The 20,099-nt window shown below is 34.4% G+C and overlaps 1 long non-coding RNA gene across 6 annotated transcripts in view; it reads right to left on the bottom strand.

Annotated features, from left to right (window-relative positions):
- LOC110113961 overlaps positions 1 to 20,099 on the bottom strand; it is a 53,928-nt gene that overhangs the window by 13,531 nt on the left and 20,298 nt on the right. For 3 of the 6 annotated variants that reach the window (XR_003700078.1, XR_003700079.1, XR_003700081.1), the window contains exon 4: positions 7,900 to 8,854. The exons of 1 other annotated variant lie outside the window; for it this stretch is intronic. This is a non-coding gene — a long non-coding RNA (uncharacterized LOC110113961). The remainder of the gene's footprint in view (positions 1 to 7,899; positions 8,855 to 20,099) is intronic. 2 more of the 6 variants (XR_002305204.2, XR_003700080.1) reach the window with 2 other exon arrangements.

The following is a 20,099-nucleotide window of genomic DNA, read 5'->3' as shown; positions in this document are numbered from 1 at the left end:
AATATTCAAACCTCTCATTATCGGCTATACAATAACATCAAGAAGATGGCTTTGGATCAAGGGTGGTTTAGATAATAAGAAAGCTACAGCTTAGCAAAGAGTGGATAACAGGAAAAGTCTGGAGTGCCATTGAGGAGACTCGAGTGACAACCTATCATATAAATCAACAATTTTAATCTACTCATTACCCTCTTGCATTTAACTTCCTTAAAATCATTATAAGTCTTTGAAGAATTCATTTTTTTTTTAATTGTTTTAAAACAAAATAACTCAAACAAACAACTGTACAAATTTATAAACCTCTACACCAAGATTGGTGCAAAAAAGTTCTTTTTGTTTAAGAGGTGATTTATGCCATTTTTATCTCTATCTCTCTCTTTTGCATTTAGAATAACAATTAAATTTTACTAAAACTACATATAGGACATACATGAGTAATGCTAGGAGTTGTAACAACTAATAATGTCATCATTTCACTGTACCATACGATCATTTACTTAAAAAAACTACCACAACATAGCCACCTACTGCAATATCTCACCGTTCAATACAACAACTTATACAATCTACTTGCAGTAGAAATCATAAACACTTTAGAAATCAATATTTTCACTATTCACCAAGGGGCTGTTTGGTTGGTTGTAAAGTAAATGCATAAAGTTATTTTGTTGTTTATAAAGTGAATGCAGGGGAACTATTTTTTTCTATTTGGTTGGATGTATGTAGAGTAAACCAAAGACCCGTTTGGATGAGGCATTCAATCAAGAATCAAGTGTGCCTATTCCCAAACACAGAAGACACACCTTGCGGCTCCAGGTTCCTGCACGAGATGGTCCAACCATCTTGTAGCTCCAGGTTCCCGCACGGAGTGGCATACATTGTGATACTCATAAGTGTAAAGGCATACCTCGGAAATGGGATGATCTCCTCATATGTCAATCCAAAATAGTTTTTCACCCTTGCATCGAATTGGATCTTCCTTACCTCGCTCTGGAGAACCACACGTGGAAACTCTTCCTCTACAGCTTCAGAGCGAGTTATTCTGTAGGTTGTTTTGCACGAAAGAAACTTGTCAAAATGAAGGCGGAAGGCGAAGAGGTGTTCCTTGGACTACTCTCTCACCCGAGATGAGGATTGAAGTGCGAAGGTGCGTCAAGGGGGTGAGCAGTGATGGAGGAAGAAGAAACAAAGAGGAATTCCGTGGGCTGCTCTCTCTCGCTTGTGGAATTCCTTTATTGCTTGATTTTGAGCAGTTGCCCTTTACACCGAAAATGAACTACACAAGTTAGGAATACAAGTGGAATTGGAATTTGCTTTGCTTTATTTAGTGGACAAGCCAAACAACAAAAAATGAAAAAGCAAAGTATTCATTATACTTTGCATCCACTTTTTCTCCAATCAAATAGCCCCTAAATCAAAGTCACTCATTGACAGGCATACACTAGACTAAGTCCCTAGTTTTATAAACATACAAACACATCAAAAGAATGCAATTGAGTTTAATACAACAAAGTACAGTTAAAGGAATACCCAAATCAACTCCAGCAAATTTACAACATAAGTTTGATAGCAATTGACAATTAAGTGTAACAGAAATTATGTATGATGTTGCCAGGTCCCAAGTTCTGGATGAGAAAAGTTGAGGGTTGCGTTAGGTAGTCGACAGCCTGCGTAAAATTTGTCGAATAATCATGACATGAATCCTTTAATACATTGTGTTAATGCAATGATGTTCTCTGGAAGCGACGCGTTGTATGGCCTGAATATAACAAAAGGTCTACAAGAGCCGCTGCACCAGTGCCCGGGTGCAGTGTTAAATAAGCAAGGGTTCCCAAATCAAGTACAAATGTGGGCAAAGAAACTAGTCCATGAAACTAAAATTAGGATAGGATCTTGGAATATAAGTTCCCTTACAGGAAAATTAATGGAATTAATGGATATTATGATTCATAGGAAAATAAATATTTTGTGCATTCAAGAAACTAAATGGGTTTGAGAGAAGACTAAGTAGATTGATAGTTTAGATTTTAAACTATGGTATTCGGGTAGGAGTCGTACTAGAAATTGTATAGGTGTGATTTTAGATAAGAGTTTGAAGGATAATGTTATAAAAAATAATATAATTGGAGATAGAATTATAACTTTAAATATTGTTGTTGATGCTAAGATTACTAATATTATAAGTATTTATGCTCCTCAAGTAGGCTTGGATATATGTTCTAAATTTAAATTTTGGAATGATTTAAACGAATAAATACAAAAGATACCTCTTGAAGAAAGAGTTTTTATTGGAGGAGATTTAAATGGACATGTTGGTAAAGAAGTAGATGATTTTAAAAGCATTCATGATGGTTATAAGTTTGGAACGATTAATGAAGGTGATAAGGCTATATTAGATTTTTCCTTAGCTTATAATTTTTTAATTGTTAATACCTTATTTAAGAAAAGAGATGAGCATCTCATCATGTATAAGAATGGATATAGTTGAAATTACTAGATGCACCAAGAGGGGGGGCACTATAGGAAATTTACTCATTACCGGCAGCTTTTGCCGGCGGTTTATGCATGTTTTCCGGCGATTATGAAAAAAATCGATGACGTTTCGGTGGTTTTCAAATCACCGAAAAAAATGGCGCCGGAAACCGTTACCGGCAGTTTGCTTCATTAACAATGTTCCGGCGGTTTAGACCGCCGATTATCGCCGCTGTTTGTACTGGTGGCTTCCCGGTCGTCCGACCGTTGGTAAAAATATCGTCGTTCAACCGCCGGTAGACTGTCGGGAAACAGGAGTTTTAATGATTTTTTTTTTGTTTTTAAATATTAACCATAAAAATTTAATGCGGAAGCAAGTACATTAACACAATTTGCAACAATGATTTTCACCACAATTATCACCAAGTAAATATAATGAAAATAAAATGCAAACAAAAATAAAAGCGGTAAAAGAAAAATCACACTAGAGATTTTATAGTGGTTCGGTCACTTGACCTACATCCACTCCCCAAAGTCCTCCACTCTGAGAATTTCACTACAAAACTATAGTTCTCCTTTTTTGCCCCTCGGCAAGGCGGAGAAGCCCATACAAGACGCACTTTCACCAACCCGGTGTGGTGGAGTGTCAAGCGCTTTGTCACCCTCCTAGCGATGGCAGCGTACGTTCTCATTTTTCTCCCTCCTGGAGAAGGCTGAGTACCTTAGAGGATATGGATGTAGAAGAGTCTCCCCCTCAGAGAGCCTCTCACAAGATCTTCTCGGGCCACAGGAGGAATAAAGTGCAGCAAGAACGGAGCAACCGTGTGATCTCCCTCACACTACTTCTCCCTCACCAAGCTTACCCTCTTCTTCCTCTCTCAAACCCTAAAATCTTCTCATGAGCTCTCTCCCAAGGATTCCCTCTCTAATCACGTTCCCCTCTCATAGTCACATATACGTGAAAAACATAACTTTTTTATACTTAAAATGGGCTCCAAAAACCCTAATTTTTTTCAAATTAGCCGTTACGATCGTACAGTATGATTCCATATCGTATAGTACGATTAGTACAAATGAGCTTTGTCCTAGTACGAAGGTTTATGAACAGGTCAAAACTTCTGAATAAGTTCGCATCGTACGATATAAACTCGTACAGTACGATATGAACAACTCTTCTATTCGTAGAGAACAATAGTCGGGACGATTAAAACTCATCTCTGTACATCGTAGGGTATGACCTACTTTGTACAGTACAATTAGTCAAAATCAAGGTATCGTCCAGGACGAAGTCCGGGACGATCAAAACTCGTCTCTATACATCGTAGTGTACGATCTACTTCATACAATATGATTAGGCAAAATCAAGGTATCATCCAGGACGAAGTTCGGGACGATAAATAATAGCCTCGGTTCATCGTATAATATGAACTAGTTCGTACATTACGATGACCAATCAGAAATTAATCCTTGATTTATTCCACTAATCACAGATTAATTTAAGTATTCAAAATACATCGTACAGTACGAAGGTCTTCGTACAGTACGAACGGCTATAAAACTTTCTTAAATTAAATCTGGCGGTTAGGGTTTTTGATAGGTAACATATCGTACAGTACGATCGTAGTCGTACAATATGACCTGTTCACAAAAATACATTTCAGCCAGATCAGATCGTACAGTACGATAGAAAATCGTACAATACAATCAACAGAGAAGAAAAAAATCTACATTTTAAAAACCCTCTCCTCCTGTATGTGTGCATGGTTGCTCAGATTTATATGTAATTTGTGGCTAGACTCAAGAAAAAAAAATGAAAAAATTATAATGTAACAAACTCACACTCCTATTCTACCCAAACTTGAGTCTTCTTGTTGTCCTGAGTAACTTGTGATCTCCCTGAAATGTTAGTACTCACAGACAATAGTAAAAATAAAAGATATTTAATAAATAGTAAATTAGACGACATTAATTATCATCATCAAAATCTCAGACTATGGGTCATGGATTGCAACAATAGTAAAACCCAGATTGATTTTCTTATTAGAAAAGTAGATTGTTTATATTGCAAAGATTGTAAAGTTATTCCGAGTGAAAGTTTATGTATCAAACATCGCTTATTAGTTTTGGACTTTAAAATAAAGGGGCATAAAATAAAAAATAAAGTAAAACATTGTTCTAGGGTTAGATGGGGGCTTTTAAAGAATATTAACAAAAATATTTTTAAGAGCAAGATTTTAGATCTTAAAAATTTGTCTATGAATGAGGATGCTAATGTTATGTGGGAAAAAGTGGCTAGTGATATTAAAAATATTATAAAAGATATGCTTGGGATATCAAAGAGAAAGGCTCTTAATAATAAAAAGAGTTGGTGGTGAAATCCAAATATACAAGAAAAGATAAAAAAATAAGAAAAATTATTGTAAAAATTAGTTTAGATGTAAAAATTTGATAATTGGGAACGATATAAAGAGGCTAGTAAGGAATCTAAGAAAGCAATATACGATGCAAAGATCTTAGCTTTTAATGATTTATATAATATATTAGATACTAAGGAGAGAGAAAGATATATGTATAAGTTAGCTAAACAAAGAGATAGTAGTAGTAAGGATTTAGTTCAAGTGAAGTGTATTAAGGATGAAGATTAAAAAATACTTTTCCTAGAAGATGATATTCAATAAAAGTGGATGAGATATTTTGCCAAACTTTTTAATGAAGATTGTGAGAATATAGTTGACTTTAGTGACCTTAACACCCTAAATGATAATAAAGATTTATGTTTTTATCGTCGTATTAGTAAAACCGAAGTTAGTGAGGCTTCAAAAAAATGAGATGTGGAAAAGTTGTTGGACCTGATGATATTCCAATAGAGGTGTAGAAATGCTTAGGAGATGAAGGAATTTCTTGACTTACTAAACTGTTTAATATTGTTTTGAAGACAAAAGATGTGAGATGAGTGGAGAATGAGCATGTTGATTCCTATTTTTAAGAATAAAGGTGATGCATAGGATTATGCAAACTATAGAGGAATTAAGTTAATGTGTCAAACTTTAAAACTATGGGAGTAAGTTATAAGGCATAGGTTACAGCGTGATACTAATGTTTCTCAAAATCAATTTGGATTCATGCCGGATAGGTCTACTATGGAAGCCATACATTTATTGAGAGGTTTGATAGAGAAATATAGAGAGAGTAAGGAGGATCTACATTTGATATTTATTGATTTAGAGAAAGCATATGATAAAGTTACAAGAGAAGTGCTATGGAGAGTTCTTGAAAAGAAAGGAGTTAATAATGCTTATATTCAAATCATTAAAAATATGTATGCAGGAGCTATTACTTGTGTTCAAACACAAGGTGGTTTGACCAAGTATTTTCCTATTTCTGTTGGATTGCATCAAGGATCAACTTTAAGCCTATATATTTTTTGCTTTAGTCATAGATGTTCTCACTAGGCATTTGCAAGATGATGTACCTTGGTGTATGCTTTTTGCTGATGATATTCTTCTTGTTGATAAGACTAGAGAGGGAGTTAAAGGTAAACTCGAATTATGGAGGTCAACCTTAGAGTCTAAAGGTTTTCGCTTGAGTAGATCTAAAACTGAATATATAGAGTGTAATTTTAGTAGTAATAGACCTAGTGGGGGGATTGTGACCTTGGGTGATCAGGCCATTAATAAGAGTACACGTTTTAGATATCTTGGATCTATTATTCAAAGTGATGGTGAAATAGATAGGGATATTATCAATAAAATTCAAGTTGGATGGTTGAAGTGGAGGAATGCATCGAGCTTGTTGTGTGATAGAAAAGTACCACTCAAACTTAATGGAAAATTCAATAAAATGGTGGTGAGACGTGCAATGCTTTATGGTGCAGAATGTTGGTCATTAAAAGAGAAGCATACTAATAAGTTAAGTGTTGCAGAGATGAGGATGCTCAAGTGGATGAGTGGCTTTACCCTTAAAGATAGGATACGAAATGAGCATATACGTGAAAAGGTTGGAGTGGCTTCAGTGGAAGATAAGATTAGAGAGAGTCGACTTAGATGGTTTGGTCACATAAAACGGCGGCCTTTTGATGATCCGGTTAGGAAAGTAGAGGCATTAGATTTGAATTATGTTAAGAAAGGTAGAGGTGGACCTAAAAAGACTTGGTTAGAAAATATTAGAAATGATCTTTCTTTACTAGATTTAAATGAGGACTTGACTTTTAACAGGGCACAATGGAAAAAAATGATTCATGTAGCTGATCCCAAGTAGTGGGACAAAGGCTTGATGTTATTGTTATTGTTGTTGTTGTAGAAATTATGTTATGCTACCAGTCTTCCAAATTCGCTCTCCCATCAATGCCATCTTTAAATTTCGAATATTTTTTGATACTATCTATGAGAACATGTAACGATTGATTTTTTTTTTCTTTTTTCTTTCCTAATGCATTCACACTGCCTTTATGTTTGATGCATTGCGATTTTACAACTTAGTAATACTAATTTTTAAGTCCATACCAAAAAAGAAAAAAATATTAATTCCAAGCTTACCAAGAATACTTTGTTTTGAGGTTACACCTATCTCCTTTCTATTAAAAGCTTGTCCAAAAAAAAAAACAATACATAAAGAAAATTTCACCTTCATTGTTCTTATGTGAGTCATTCATAAAGATTTGCCTCCGTTTTGAAGCTTTGTTCAAAATTTATTTATTATATTCCTAGGGCATTACTTTTGCTCATAAAGAAACTAAGACCTGATTTATTTCATTCATATTCTAGTTTTCCCCTTACATAAAACATTCTCACAAAGTTAAATGGATGAAAATAGAATACTTTCTTAGACTTTTGTAGTTATGAAATGGCCGCTTCCATCCAGATTTGAACATTTTCAAACACCATCTGAATGGTATGAAACAGCACAAGTTAATTTAAAGGTGGAAAAAAAAAAAGAGAAAAATTTGTCTTCACATGCTTAAAACAATGACTTCATACACTTATATATCATTTTTATTTTCCTTTATCGTTCCAATCCAAAATCCTAAAAGAGACCGAGACCTCTAAGATTTACAGTTTATAATAAGGCAAAAAAAAAAAACCTAAAGAATGTGTATATGGATGCAACTTTCTCTAAAAAGTAAGCGAAAGAAAATAGCATAACAAACAGGGACTAAATAAATACCAAACTGGATTTCGTTTTCTTCTAGCTAACCAGAGAATATCAAACAGAAAAAAAACTTTTTGTTTAATTTTAGCAAGTCTTCTTCCAAAAAGATATAAAAAATAAATGAAACTCCAAGCTGTATTATTTTAGGTGGATGAGAGCTCATTGTTTGATTTCCATGTCTTGGAATGGACTAGTATTCACATTGCATTGAAGACATGGAAGGAGATATATAAAATCACATTGCATTTAAAGCATGATAGGAGAAGCATCAATGCATACCATTTTAGCAACCAAACGAGCTCTCTAGTTATGCTCCTTGTTTCAAGTCTTCAAAAAATTTCCAGAGAAGTGTTACATACTCTGTACATTTCTGCTATTCATCCCCAAAAGTTCCTTTTAGTACCTACCACTATCTGAAGCCGGACATTCTACTTTTCCTGCAGCTACTTTACAAGCAAGACATGTTTCGATCATTCCTCAGTCTTGGGTTTAGGCTCAAAGCCCTTTTCTTTTATCTCTTCGTAATACTTGGAAGCCTCTTCTAGCTTCCCATTTAGAAAGAGACCATGGATCAAAATTATATAAGCACTAAGATCAAGACTCAGACCATACTCACTGATCTGGCCCCATAACCTAAAAACACTATCATGCTGTCTCCACCTGCATAATTTCCTTATTAGCATAATATATGAATCCAATGTTGGTTTACAAGTTGTTTGCCTTATTTCAAGAAGCAACTCAAAAACCTCTTCTTCAGTCTTAAGAACATCAAAGAAAGCATGAAAGGTTTGTATTGAGAGTTACACGTATTTTGTTCTTCAGGGTGATTTTCTGTCTCCAGCCTAGATCTTCTTGCATCATGAAGAGGAACTCGTCTGGTGTGTTTTCAAGCGCATTTCGTATATGTACTAAAGTATTACCGCCTTCACCTCCTTCCGGTGGAATGGGTTGTGGAGTACAACTGGAGAAAGATAACCGGAGTGAGCCATCCAATCGTTGATGAGTATGGAGAGCATTGGGCAACGTCTGGTTCGTCAGGATGGTGTTACCTTGATTAAGCAAATATGCAAGATTCTTTGGATTCGGCGAAACTGACCTAAATGCCCGATCGAAGAGTTAAGTCATAGCATTTGGATCCCTTTTCCCCATCAACTTAACAAGATTTTTGGCCTTGTCAATGCTTCGTGCTTTAGCAAGAGCATCGACAAGACGAGTCATCCATGCCAATCATACCCTATAATATTGATGTAAGCATAATAGGATTCACATAAGAACTAACATCATTCTATCATCAAGAGAATTTCCAAAAGAATGAAAACTAGCATAGCCCCAAGCAGCAAATCCATTGGTCTAAACCAATATGTAAAATATAAAGGAGCACAAATTCAAAAGATAGAAATCAGATAACTATAATCATAAACTGCCAACAACAACATCTGAGATAAAGCAAAATTCAATGATAGGATAGCTATAAGAGACTACAAGGATTAAGGAATATCACTTTGAAACATCCACATCCTGCATTTCATCATAATTATAAAAAAAAAGTTTTTGAAACTAAAATGCCACCTCCATTCTTTGGCATTAAAAATTCTTGTAGCATTGATATGAATAGCAAGAAGAAAAAAAATATATCTTCTAGTAATTTTATACTTAATATCATCTACACAAAATATAAAGGCTTGATTCATGTTAAAGCTAAGTTGTTAGGAACTATAAGATATGCATCTTTCAAGGATTTTGAAGACATAAGGGATATCAAAGATAAAATGATTTGTGTGATTCCAAATATATATTACAGAACACACAACTTTGAGTAACATTGACACTCCTAGCTTGCAAGGCAAACTTGGTCTTCAAGTGACCAACTAAGATTTTCCAAACAAAAATTGCATATTTAGTGGAGCATCCCCTTTGAACCAAACAAACTTGCTCCAAGGTAATCTGTCAACATCTTAAATAATCAAGACTTCTAAATATTAGTATGACAGCTTCCACAAGCTCTGATAAAGCCTGCTTGAACGTGACCAAACTTCTTGGATAAATATTGATCTAAGATTTCCTGTACATTCATTGTTGAAGATGGTTGGATTTGCAACTACTTTTGATCCTCCTTTCCTTTATGTATGGGTTTACAACAATCAACTCATTCCCAATGCCACTCAACAACTATTTTATTCCCTCCCTTATTATTATTATTATTATTATTCACCTTGTCCAATTACGCTATTATTAAAACTGTTGGTTAGGTTTGTGTAATATTAGCAGTTATTCTTATTGTAAAGATATGTGTAAACATGTGTATAGATATATACATAAGCATGTAAGTGTCTGTATGTTTAAAAAAAAGAGAGAGAAGTACAAATGAAAAGAGATAAAAAAAGTGCATAAAAAAAGGAGAAGAAAGAAAGAGTTTTCAGAAAAAAAAAAAAAAAGATAAAATAAAAAAAAAAGAGAGGAAAAATAGAAAAAAATAGAGAAGAAGAAAAGGGATTTTTTGTGCATCTTTGTTCGTCACCACCACCGCCGCCATTGTTTGCAAAGGTATAAATTTTCTATCTTAAAAATCCCACTCTAGACGCTAGCGACGAGCCGGCAAACCCCCTACGCTCTCACGTAGCATAGTAGGGAGGGAAACCAGTGCGACACTAGCAACGAGGCAGGTAAGCCCCGGAGCGCTCAAGTAGCGTAAAGGAGATAAAAAAATAAGTACCTCCAAACGCTCACGTAGTGCATAGGGGGGAAAGAAAATTGCTCTCTTTTGAAAGGAGGTACCTAAAGACCCTTAAGCACTCACGTAGCGGGCGGGGATTGAACAAATTTGCGGCCGCGGTATCACCCGACACCTACCTGAAGCACCCACGTGGCGACGAGGGAAAGGCTAGTCTCTCGGATTTTCCCCTAAATGGGGGAGATGCTGGGAGGCTGCCGAAATTTTCACTGAAATAGGGGACTTTGACAAAATTTGGATAGCTTGAACTTGCAAACTTTTGGACAGCAGGGAACATATTTGGACACTCAAATGACTAATAAAAGCTTGAACCTAACTAAAATATAATTAAAATGAGCTTGAACTTGAATTCATTTAATTCAAGTGAATTTGACTTGAACATTAAGCGGACATGACAACTTAAGCAAACAAAAGACTTTAACTTAATTCAAATAATAATTGAACTTGCAAACATTAAACTAAGTTTGAATGTACAGTAGACTTGTGAACTTGACTTGAACTTGGACTTGGACTTGAGCATGAGCACTTAATAATGGCATTAAAATAAAATACATTTGAATATAAGAGAGACATTTGAACAAAAAAATGATGAAATGATTTCTCATTCAAACACATAAAACTTGTGAACCAAAAAAAACTTGCAAATGTCATTCACTCACAAATAGTAATAAAGAAATTTATGCAATTGATTGATTTTAGATGGTTGCATCGACTGCAAAGACGTATGGGGAATGCAATAATATTTCTATAGTAATGTTACTATACAAGCAAGCAAGTGGACAATAAGCTCCCAATTTATATTATTGGTGAAGAACATAGCTCAACCAATAGCCAATAATAGCATGCAAGAAAACGTATCGGCCTCTTGCAAAAATGAAAGGATCGTTGTGCAACAAATAAACGCATGTGTAACAACGATAATCAACAATAGATGATGAATGCTACAACGCATTTGCACTCAATAATCAATCAATAGTTGAATAATACATTGATTCATTGCAAGAAAAGACTGAAGAATATGACAGATGTAGGATCCTACGAGATGTCGTAGGAAATTTGTTAAATGTTCCAAAATACCTCCATCCACATGCACTGTAGTATGTATACACATAGGTACACAAAAAAAGAGGAGTAAGCGATCATAAACCCACATGGGCCACGACGAGCGTATTCTATTTATATACGTGATATTTAGAGATGCTGTGCTGGTCAATAAGTGAATTCAAGTTCAAGCCCGATCCTCCTGAACAATGGGGTAGGAGTCGACAAAGCTCAAACTCTTAAACAAATATACGGTCACGGTGTCGACCAGAATATTTATTTTAATACATTCATATTAGGCCTTCAATGCCTAAAATCAAAAGAATTCACTAATAAAGGCATAAAGCCTGTGCTGAACCCGATCTTCTGTCAACAAGTGGATAGAGTCGACAAGGTTCAACTCATAAATACAAATAACCCCAGACACCCCAATGATGCTCGTATTTAATATACATCTCAACTGTAGGGGTTAACTTTGTTATCCAAAATGCCACCAAAATTTCCATCGAATCCAAAAATTTAAAATCACCCGAGATCTAAATATTTAAAAATGAAATTCATCCATCAAAATTTAAAGCAAAATTCATCCACCCTTCACAAAAATTTGTCGAGGTGGACAAACTTGAAAATAACCTCAGCTCACAAAGATCTAATGTCTGGTCGAGAATATCATTAAGATTCATTCTCAAAAAATTCTCCTGTCAATAAGGACGTGGTACGTGTCCTCTAACCGACAATTTCGCAGTTAAATGACACTGCAGGTAAATGGTTATGACCCAGAGCCCTCTGAACCGAGTGGTTCTGCCGCTAAATGGCACCACATTATAGAGGTTATGGCCAGAGTCAATATGTTTCTTATTGACATCAAATCCTTGAGATATGGATGAATAAGATATAATCGATAGGGCACAAAGCCCTCTATTAGTTAAGGTGGATTCAGATTTATCACATTAGACAAACAACCACCCCAGGTCTACAAGGTACCCTTGGACGAAGCAACCCATGGCTGCTGATAAGGATCCTTCAGTCAGGTTGGGTCGACTACCACCTCTAACTACGTAGACCAGGGACCACGATGGCCCAGGACGACGAAACCATGGGATCTTGATCGGGTCCATCATCCATTCCCCCACCATCCATATTAAATATAAGATGATAAAATTTTTATTTTAAATATTCAATTTTCAAATACCAAAATCCAAACCCATGCTGCTATTATAACCAGATGACGTATGTCTCTACGTATCTGATTGATGACTAGCCTTAATCGAAAGTTCTCTCTTGTGATCGGGAGGGGCAATTAACTATAGGGGCTTACGCCTATAGGAAATCAGAACTCAGATCATAAAGTCCTCGCAAAATGAGGGTGAAATCTCTGCGTAGTATCTTACCTACATACTCATATGCCTTCCAAAATTTATCCCGAAACTAAATCCGTTAAAACTCCCCCCGTAAAAATATCAAAAGCGAGCGGAGGCCGGGGCCAAATTTTCGGAGCCCACAATATTGTATAATTGAGCAGTCTCCATAGGCGTTTGCACTTGCTCATTATATATAAAGAATCAATATTGAGGAAACCAAGACCACCTCTATCAGTAGGTTTGGTGGTGGTGTTCCAATATCTGAGTGAGCATTTTATTATCGCCATTGTATTGAAGTAAATTAATAATAAAACTAGTAGTACTCTTTCTAATATATTTAGGTATAATAGTATATATGAATCAATAATGAAGATAGCTCAATATAAGGGATTTAACAAGCTAAAATCTACAATAAAAGAAAGAAGTTTATGTTTCCAACCACTAAACCAAGAGTTAAGCTTATTAAGAACTTTGAAGTAATCATTATCATTTAGCTTAGAATTAGAAATTTTAACCCCTAAATATTCCTAAGGTAGATTTTTAAGCATAAAACATTTACTATTAATGTTGATAGTTTTAGAGAAGTAGATAATTGATTTGTTAAAGTTGATAGCAAGGAAAATCTTCATTTAAAAGAATCCAAAATATAATGTAAGCAATGAGTATTTTTTTTATTGGTCTCACCAAAAATCAAAAGATCAACACAACAACAACAAGCCTTTATCCCACTATGTGGGGTCGGCTACATGAATCATTTTTCTCCATTGTGCCCTATTAAAAGTTAAATTCTCATTTAAATCTAATAAAGAAAGGTCATTTCTAATATTTTCTAACCAAATCTTTTTAGGTCTACCTCTCTCCTTCTTAACATAAGTAAAATCTAATACATCTACTTTCCTAACCGGGTCATCGGAAGACTATCGTTTTATGTGACCAAAAATCAAAAGATCAATAGCATGTATTAAATGTGATATAGTAAAAATTTTTCCAAGGAAACCTTTAAAAGATATGCAATCAGTATGCATCTTAATAAGCCTTGAGAGATCATCCATGACAAAGGTGAAAAGAAATTTTGACAGTAATTTTTCCATTATGAATAAAACAAACTAAGACAATTGAATGAACTTGGGAAGCATAGGCATGAGCTTTCCATTAATAAGCTTGACAATGAATTTATAGATGGCATTACATAAAGAAATGGTGTATGTGGTCAATTAGAGTTTCAGTATGAGAATTCTTTAGTATCAAAGTAACAACAACATGCTTAACTCTTTTTGGTAGGTAATTAGTTGAAAAGAACTATTTAACAATAGGTATGAAGGACTAATCTAGGATATGCTAGTTGTTTTTAAAAATTTTGGAGGTGAAACCATCTAGCTTAGTGGTTTTATCAGAGCCAATGCTATAAAGAGCTTCTTTAATATACTTGGAAGTAGTTAGTAGGCAACAGAGCTCGGAAGGATCGTAGTCGGGTGACAGTGGTCGGAGAGATCGTGGTAGGTGGATGATGAAGGTTGGAGGACTGTAGTCGGGTGACTGTGGTCAAAGGGACCATCGTCGGCGGATCACGGAGGTCGGAAGGATTGTAGTCAGACGTCGGTGGTCAGCAAGATCATAGTCGGTGGGCGAAGAGGTTTAAAGGAGAGTAGTCAATGGGCGACAGAGGTCGAAAGGACAGTAATCGGGTGACGGTCATCCGCAGAACTATAGTCAATAGGAGACAAAAATGGAAAGGATCATGATCGGGCGACGGTGGTCAGTAAAATCATGGTTGGTGGATGATAAAGGTCAAAAAAATCTTAGTCGATGGGCGATTGAGGTAAAGACCGTAGTCGGTTGATAATGAAGGGTGGAAGGACTGTAGTTAGACTATAGTGATCAACAAGATCATAATTGGCAAATGAAAGAGGTCAGAAGGATTGTAGTCAGGCAATGATAATTGGGGGGCTGTAGTCAATGAGAAACGGAGTTCAGAATGACCATAGTCCGATTACGGTGGTTCGAGGGACCGTAGTTCGGTGAAGATGGTCAGAGGGATCGTAGTCAACGGGCAATTGAGGTCAAAAGGATTGTGGTCGGAGGGGTTATTGTCAGCAAGCGACAGAGGTTAGAAGAACATATTCGGCGGGCGACGGAGGTCGGAAGGACAGTAGTCGAGCGACGATGGACAAAGGAATCATAGTCATCTGGCAACTAAGGTCGGAATGACCATAATCGGCCAACAATGGTCGGGAGGACCGTAGTAAACGAATGACTGTAGGCAGAGGGAGACCTGGTGGTGGTGGCAAGATAAAGGTTCAATGGCGAAGTTCGAACAGAGATTCAACAACAACAGCCAGGTGGCACCGGGGTGGAGCTCCAGGACTCTTCAAGCCTCAAAGCTGTCTTGAGTCTCTAATCTAAGGTCCAAGCCTCCTCTGAAAGTCTCATCACTTTTTCATGCCAGAAGAGAAGGTTTATTTAAATATTTTGAGTGGCATGTTAAATAAATATGTAGAAGATCTATGGAAAATTCAAAGTGTTCCATCAGATGGTCCATACTAATTCCCTTGATCATGGAACATTTGTCAAGTATTTAAGTGCCTTAATGATGTCAGAATTAAGCGACTGTAGACTCATTGGATTTGTCTCGTCAAGCCGCTCGATTCAAATAAAAGGATGCCACATTTGGAGATCATTTGGTTATCCAATAAATACCTTGAAGTTTCCAAATATGCTTCGGTCCCTTAATTTGGGACTATTTGGGGCTTAAATTGGACTGATTTTGTTGTCGTTAGATTCATCTCCTTGAGACATTCGATTTACTATAAGTTAGTTGAAATCAGAGTTTGGATGATCTCAAATTTAATTTTTTTGAAAGTTTCCAAGTCACGTATGCTTCGAGATTTGTGCCAAATCAAATGATTTTTTCTATCGTATAAGGCATGAAGTAGTAATATATGAACATTAATGAGGAAGCGTCACGTCATGCAATGCATTGTGCATTGGGTGATGTGGCGCCTCCTCATTCGAGTCTGAACGTGTTTGGCGTCCGCACGTAATAATTTCTCCTCATCAAGGCTCTCCAGGCAAGACATAAACTTCATTCCATATCTAAGACTGAAACTAAAACAACCCACAATGGAAAAATCGTTATCAAAACCAATGAAGAATAAAAAATCTTAGTCAATATCTTCGTCCTTCATATATTGAAGAATCGTTATCCTATTGGGTTGAATAATTGGCTTTTCCATAGAGTTAAAGGGTACTAAAGGGGACAGAATGGATGCTTTGAGTCTAAGGATGTAGACTTCGTAAATTTCAAATGTCAACAACCTATAACATTTTTATTAGAGATCTTTGTGGTTCTTTTCTGCAGGTTCCTAGTGGTTCATTTCTTTTCTTAAGGTCTCTTGTATGTTCATCCAACAGGATACTCAAATAAAAAGAACTCTCCAATAAAGGATGTTCTTTTGTCTTTGGATCCCTAATAATTTTGGTAAAACGACTCATTTTATAAATTTTCACAACTCTTTTTGATGAACTATATTTTTTAAAAAATAAAAAAAATGTTATACTCCCTGCAAATTAGTAAAACATTTTGTGTAAAATTCAAAACACATCACATCATAATCATTTGCTCACTTTTGAGTAACTATAAGCTTGGTCATCTTTTAATAATTAGAGGGCTAAGCAGCGAAAGTGCATGTAGAAAATTTAGCAAACAACAGTTCAGGTTATAAATAAAAATAATAATAAAATAAAAGCAAGGATTTCTATAAAACCCTAAGGTTAGAAGAGCATAAAGATACATTATATGACTTATAAGACCTTGGTTATCTAAGTTTTAGAATACTTCATGCACTGAAGCTAATTTATAGTGGTATCCGACCGTAGCGACTCCATTTGGAAGAAATAGAGGTGACTGAACTCCTTAAGCCTCATTGGTTTGTATGATTACCACCACTCCTTACAATTTATGTAAACAAATAAGAGAAACAATGGTTAAAGGCTTCTTATTTGAAGAGCAATTAATATAAACTTTATTATAAAAAGAAGCAAATATTTATCTTTCTTCGGGCTTCTTTGCTAGGCTTGTTTAACTTATCTTTTGGATCTCAAAATTTAGAGGTGTGTTGGCAATGGCAGAACCCTTTGTTACCTGGGTGGGGCGGCAAAAAATACTCATTATTAGGAGTATATTGTAATTTGCCTCATCTTTTTTATTTGCCCTAATCAAACTTTTTTCAGTTTACATGCGCTGCGTAAATTGTGAGCCTAACCATTATGCGTCACTCCTCAGCCTTGCCAGCATTTGTCGAAGGTGACAGGGGGAAGGTCGAAAGGAAAGACGGTGCTAGACTATTCATGGCTCCGTGTCTTCTTCTCACCTTACCTTCTTCAATTTATATCTTTGTTTGCTTATCTGAAAGTTTTCTCCTTTCAAAGTTTTATTATTTGGAAAAGAATTGTTATGTTTCATTCCTGTAGTTTTTCTCGGTTGCATTCATAACATTTTTATTCATTTATATGATTTTTGGTTATTTAAATGGTATTGTTAATATATATTTTTGACATAATTCTAAATGAAGTTGTAATGCAATATAAGAATTTTTTATAATGCAATATAAGAATTTTTTATAATGCAATATAAGAATTTATTTTGAATTTTGTCTTCTATTCCTTTCTTGCGATCCTTTCTTTCCATTCACTTCGAGACCTAGCAATCAATCGAGCTTCTCTATGCCTTAGGCCGCCTCCGTTCTCTCCAAGCTCCCCCGATCGTTCTCCTTTTTCTCTAGCCGTCGAAGCCCTTTCGTGGAGATCGCATCCAAACTGAACGATTCATCCCAGTTGGAGCCTTAATAGACGTTACCACCACTTAGATTCTTTAGCTATCCACATAATTTAGGTTAAATTTATTTCTCTCTTGAAATTTCATCCAAGTTGTTTGGTTCAAATTTATAAGATATAGGATTATTTGTATTGATTTCCTCCTGGCTTGTAAAGCCTCTCCTCTCCAAGGGCTACAAGGTTCATGGCATCACCAGTCATCCAAGTACTAACTAGCTGTAGCTTCCTTTATTTTAATATATGTTAGTCATGAAATTTATGAGTTTGTCTGTATGCTTTTTGAGCTACTCTGCATGAGCAAGCTTTATAAAATTATAATATATTATATTGTTAATGAAATAGTTAAAAATCATAATTTTATTCCATCTATTAATTTTTAGATAAAAAAGATATTTGGGATCTTAATTTCTACCTATATATAACAAGTCAGATGGAGTTAGATGGGTGGGCAATTAATAAGGATTAGTCCTCTAGAAATTTGAGGCTTCTATTACCTGAGATTTGTCACATTATAACCGCCACAAAATCGAAACCCTTTCCCGCCGAGCCGATCGTAAAATCATTACATAATGATTTTACAGTAGAAACCAACTACGATAAACATGCAACGATTTTGAAATCATTGCAAATATTTTTATAGTAGTTAAAACTGTCATGAAATCCTAAGTTGTGTTTAGTGAACTGTTGTTAAAGTTACTAATACATATGAATTTATTTATTTGATATGTTTTTAAAAAATATTTCAATTAAGTAAATAATATTTAAATTTTATAATATTATTTAATTTTTTATATTTTATTAATATGTGTAAGCTGAGTTCTCTAAGTTCATACAAAATCTCTCACATGACAGTTTTACTCTCACGGCCCACCAGTATTTTTTTATTGAAAGCCATATTTCAATTTCTTTTCTATTGGTAATTTTTTTGAATGCTACAAACTAATTTTATTAGTATATGCTTGCAAAAGCTTTAGCTCACAACGAGTCCAATTTGTTACTGTTAGATGTATCAAATTTTATATTTTTGGTAAGTAAATGTGCTATTCTTATTCTTGTATGTTTATCATAAGCTTATTTACTTTTTATGTTGACTTCATGTCTGAAGCAAATATGTATTTCCAAACAAATATTTTGTAGGTCTAAAATAAATATGTACTATTATATGCTAATAAAATAGTTGGTTAATCATGATCGACAAACAACCAGCTGAAAATTAGAGTCATGATAAGTTCTAACATATTTTAAAAAATATGAAATCTACCATATCAAATTACTTATAGTAATAAAGATTAATGAAGATAAGTTAGAAGATGAATACCATATTAATAACGACAGCTTCATTTTGTGTGCTATCTACATCAACAGCCTCATGAATGCGAAGGCAAAAATTCAAATAGTCTTGTGTCTCATAAGTATCTTCAAGCCCAACTTCCTTTAGAGCTCTATAAATAGTCTCATCCATGATCTGTATTATTTTTTTCTACAAAAGAAGAGTTAACTTAACTCTTATAATCTTCAGACAAAATAATCATATAATAATAAGTTGAAATAAATAAAAATGCTCGTGAACCATGTCAATAATCTGACTTCACTATAAATAATAAAAAAATATCATATCTATAAATTTGTGTTCAATTTAAGTTTAAATCGTGAGATGTATTATTCCAATACACTAACATAGATCCTTGTTAGAATCCCAATTATAAAATGAGTAGTGAAAGTATTAATTTTCAACCAGAACATTCTTTCCACATACCAAGTTCTGTAGAGATGTTTAAAAGATATATATTAGTTCTTAAAAGATAGCAATATAAACTAGACTTATAAAAAAATATAACATGTTAGAGTATTAAACTTGCCTTGCATTTAAAATTTAGTATAGTGCCGTCTCATTTATAAAGATAAGTTAATTGTCATGCTGTAAATAGGTAACTACAAAAATTTAAATAAAAATCATAATATTACACAATCAGAAAAAGAAAAATTATTTATAATCAATTAATAGAAAATACCCAATTTTAATAGATTGAGTGATTTTATTTACTATTTGTCCATGTGAAATTGCAAATCCAAATTAATCTTCTCCACGTTGCATCATTTCAATGGCTATTCTATCTTCGTCAACTAATAAGCCACCAGAAATTTTCTGAAATATTAAATAAAAAATATATAATTATATTTATAAAATTATTTTGATAGTATTTTTTGTTTATAATTAATAATAAATTATGTAACATTTAATATGTAAGACGTTTAAATAAAAGAAAAACTTATATGTGGTGCAGGACAATTAATTACGAAGTATGTTTTATCTCTGCTTATCATATAGATCTTTATATCTAAATAAAAATTATAAATAAAATATTATATAAATATTATAAAATAAAAATGATTAAGATTAATATAATTTAGTATACCTTAACATGCCTGCTAGGGTTATATTTTGATATCATTCAATTGAGCCAAACATAACTAGGAAATCTCCTATTTCAACGGTATTTTTTAACTTGTAC

Source organism: Dendrobium catenatum, unplaced genomic scaffold (genome assembly GCF_001605985.2).
Source record: "Dendrobium catenatum unplaced genomic scaffold, ASM160598v2 fragScaff_scaffold_211, whole genome shotgun sequence".
NCBI classification, from domain to species: domain Eukaryota; kingdom Viridiplantae; phylum Streptophyta; class Magnoliopsida; order Asparagales; family Orchidaceae; genus Dendrobium; species Dendrobium catenatum.
The sequence above is the reverse complement of the archived record's forward strand: the minus strand, read 5'-3'. Positions and strand labels throughout refer to the sequence as shown.